Source organism: Grammomys surdaster, unplaced genomic scaffold (genome assembly GCF_004785775.1).
Source record: "Grammomys surdaster isolate TR1022 unplaced genomic scaffold, NIH_TR_1.0 126028, whole genome shotgun sequence".
NCBI classification, from domain to species: domain Eukaryota; kingdom Metazoa; phylum Chordata; class Mammalia; order Rodentia; family Muridae; genus Grammomys; species Grammomys surdaster.
This window is the reverse complement of record NW_021620841.1, coordinates 840,177-844,793: the sequence shown is the minus strand read 5'-3', so window position 1 is coordinate 844,793 and position 4,617 is coordinate 840,177.

Genomic DNA, 4,617 nt, shown 5'->3' with positions numbered 1-4,617 from the left:
AGGTAGGAGTTCAAACATACATCACCATGTCAGGCTCTAAAATTATCATCTTGTACTTTAATTTCCATTCTTGCCTTTTTGTGAAAACATGGAAGGTCGTAAACATGAGTTCGTATGATCATATAATTTGGAGTATTATTTGTGCTTTACTTGATTAAGAATTTGTGAGGGTGGTGGGATTTCTAGTAGGAAAATAGATTTGAGTAGGCATTTGAATTTTTTGGGTACTAAAAAACTGTTGGGTACTCAGAAACTGTTGACTGTCTACCCATAACACATATTGCACATATAATTGGTTTTTTAACCCTAATTTGAAACTCAAGAGAGTCATTTAAGTACTTACAACACTTTGTTTAAAATTATGGAAAGATATATCTAAACTTTCATTTCAAATATGTGGTAGTAAAACATTATAAACAGGATATAATCGTGTTAATAATATAAAAAATCATTTCTGAATATCTCCTCCTTCGTAGTAGAAATCTGTACAGGGAAAGGAATATCATCTATAATAGATAAGAACATGGATAGACCACCTCTGGTTCAAAGACAAGATAACAGGTGTGTCATTAGAGTGAGAGTCTTCTAACACCTGCCTCTACTTCTTTCACTTTATAAAGTAAGAGCCCAAGCAATGGTAGCACATATGTATTGAGATGATATTAAGCATTTAAATGGAAAGGAGAGATTAGCATAGGTATATATGTCAAAGAGAAAAAGGGAAGTGTAAGGATTACTGGAAATCGTATTCATCACTCACCATGGCTCTAGTCAGAGGGGTAACAGTGACCATGGGTATACATTGTCTCTTGTTCCATCTGTTCAGACACATATTAAGTAGATATAGCCAAGGTATAATGAAGACAGAATAACTAGAGCAAGATAAATGCAAAGGGAAATGTTGTACACAGATATCTAAACACATGCTTCTGAAAAACATCGAGCTTACTGGGTGTGAAGAAGATTTTAAATGATGAGGCTAAGCATGTAGACTACAACCAGGCATGATGGGGTACTCTTTTAATGTCCCCCCTGCCAGAGTCTGGCCCTGCGAGAGCCCAAAAAAAAAAGGCAGTGAAGAGGTATGAAGTGAGTGGCCGTGGCCAAAGTAGTAACCAAAATTGGACAGATAGTTGAATATACATGTGATATGCAGTGTTTGTTATTGTTTGTAAGGCCTATCTCCAGTTGGATCTTAATCATCCTTACTATTTTAAAGCTCAGGAAAATTATCTTTGTAACTTAAGAATTTTATTGTGTTTTCAACATTCTGCTTTATATAAAACACAATGTTTCAAAATATTCGAAGGGGTAAAACCACCCTTCTGTTAGCCACATCGCAGGATCTTTTGCTTGGAAGAAAATATCCTGAGATGCAGCCCCTACCTGTCTATTTTCTGAATTTTTGGCCTCACCCATACATAGTATACATAATTCACAAGTACAGAAGGCAAAAAAGCTACGGACAAGGGTCTTTAACTTTATATTTTTCCAGATGTACTGCATCCTGTCTCTCACTCTGTAGTATTCCAATGTCTTTATTTTTTTTTCATTTGGCTTTTCTGAAAAGTTTCCTTGTGAATTCTAGTCCTCGGAAATAATTTAATTATAAGTGAAGTAAAGATGCTCATTACTTTTAAATTTAAGATGTTTTATTTATTTCATAGATAAAGGTGAAACTGTATTTTATACTATTAGTCTTGAGGTCAGCTATTACTCTAATGTTACTTATAATGTTATTTAATTCCATGTTGTTTCAATGTGTAACTGTTTCAATGTGTAAATTCAAAATTATCTATGAGACACACTTATTGTGAGAATCAGCTAAGTCAGGACATAAAATTGCTTGAAACATTGTCCTCATTTCTATTTAGAGAAATGAAATTCAAAAATTGATTTAGATCCAGAAACATTTATTAAGCAGTTATAATGACTCTGGTCTAGCATAATTGTAGCAGAATAGTTTCCCACTATATTTTCAATAAAGCTCAATCATTGGGCAGTATGAAAGGTAGGTGGAGTGAGGAGTTGGGAAGAAAGGAGAGGAAGGGGAGGAGAGAGAAGGCGGTGGCAGAGGAGAAGAGAAGATGGCTGCAGATGTACATGTGTCTCTAGCAGTCTGAGGTAGTTATATCTAGGTTAGATAATCGAGCAACAATTCTAATTGTGAGGGCATCTTGTTAATTGAACATTTCCAAATATACAAATATATTGGACAGTCTTTAAGCATTTATAGTCTTTATTTTACTGGGTACCATGGTTATAGCGGGAATGGTCTGGGCTCAGCCGAGCATTGTAGCCAGCATAGTGGATTGGCATAGCCAGCCACCATGCTGGCATCTCATAAGTGCCAGCGCCTGTGCATCTAGCTAGTCAGAGCCCGGGTCAGAGCTGAGGAGCAGAGAGAACATGGCAGCTGCTTGGGAACAAGCCAGACAGAAAGCTGTTTCTAAATATTACCTGCAGCATATAATTATTAACCTTCCTGTTTGTATAAAATCACGTTCTCAAGTAGTAGGTTCATGTGTGTAAAAACTCTATTCTTCATCAGAAAAACAAAGGTAAATTCAGAAACACCACAGAGAATTTGTCCCGTACCCACACAGATGTAGAAAGAATATATTGACACTTCTGAGAATAAGTACAAATTGTCCTACCAGATTCAGCCACTTAAGGTACTGTCTCTGATAAGTTACAATTGTGTAGAAGAGATGCTCTAATTACTGCAATGCCTCCCTTCAGCACGAACTAGTTCCTGAAATATCTCTGGAGTCAGTTCATTGAGTACACTGAATGTTCTGTTAAGAGTCAATACCAAGGAGGTATCTGCAGCAAAGAAGATTACAGTTTGAATTTTTTTTCCAGAAAAGTAACAAGTTCAATTCTTTTTAATAGTTTAAGTGCTTTTATTTAAATGTAAGTATTAGTAAACATACATATTCCTGCAGATGTTCAGCATAATTGAAGTGTTGAATTTCTTGTCATTCTTTGATTCTCCTCTAGAGAATTTGTTTGCCATAAACTTAGCTAATTTACAGTTTGATATTTGATACGGCTATTGAGCACTAACATTAATGTTGCCCTATAATATTAGCATACCTGAATATGCCCTCTCCTACAACAAGACATTTTCTGATTACAAAAGGAGAGAGAAGACTCTAGGTTTGTTTTTCAGAGTAGAGCATCTTAGAGGAAAACTCACATACAGCAAAGGTGAGGTTTAAACCACTTAGAACACACAATGTGAGATCCATGGAATAAACCCTGCACTTCCTCCCAAGTTTTGTGTTTATGGAATAATCTTAAGAAGAATAGGTACAGTTTAGAAAAATAATTTTTGTTTAGGGTTTGTGAAGTGGTACTTTGCAAGTATCAGTTACTCCAAACCTTCTGAATTTGTAGAAAGGAGGCATGCGTGCCAACTTTTCATGGGAGAGCTGTTAGTTCCAAATGCTACTTCAGTATGGCATCTGCATGAGTCATTCAGAATTGGCAAGAAGTGTAATGAATCACCAAAAAAAAAAAATTCTAGAAACAAACTCCTTGAGCATGAGAGAGGAACCCTCAATATGAGAAACAACAAGTAAAACTGTATTAAAGCTCAACATTTATCAGGAGCAGACTAAATGGGAATTTCTTAGGGTCACTTGAAAATATTTCACAAGAAAATTATTTTGAAACACTTAGTAGAGCATGTATGCCCAATTTACAATGCTGCCAATTTCAATAACACTACTGCTGTTCCAACAGAATAATTAGAGATCAAAAAAAAAAAAAAGCAACCATATATATTTCGTTTCCTTGGAAAGTTTCCAGCTGAAAGCAGATCTAAGCTCCACAAGGTGAGAGTGTTTAACTTACAAGAATTCTCATCATTTCGTCTCATATTTTAAACTGAACATTTTCTTTATAATAATTTGAGAGACTGGGCTCTAAATCACAAAGTGATCAAAAGTATATTTTAAAAAGGAGATACTTCTGTGCCGGTAGTGCTGTGGTTCAATAGACAAATAAGTTAGTTCATTTTTCTTTATTGTTAGATTAATAAAAGGAATAAGCATAGATTTGTTACCGTGATAAGCTGATCCTTCCCTACCACACTTCCTACTGATAGCTCCAGGAAACTTCTGTAACTGCAATCCTTTTTTATCAACCTTCCTACACCCTATATTCATACATTCCTCTTATAGACATGGGACTGAATAATGCCAGAAGCTTAATGTCATGAATGTAGAATGTTCTTACAAATGAAGATAATATCCTCAGAGTGTGCAATCAGCTCTCATGGCATATATTGGATAGTTGTAAGGGAGAAATAGTTTCTGTCTCCCTGGATGTAAAGGAGAAGATATCCACTTCCAAATTTTAAGAATCAGTTTAATATAAATCGTCAGAAATCTCCTAAGAAAAACAAACATGGAATCACTCATCAGAGATATCACAGAAAAGTGTCACTATGGATCCAATGAAGTAATTGAAGTAGTTGAAGTAAAGCATTCAATGAGATTAACTGAGATATTTCTTTGTTCATTTAGCTTGATGTTTTTTTTTCTTTCTTGATATAAAAGCAAAAATGTTTCTCCAGTTTTGTATGTAGCCCTACCACATAAACATTGG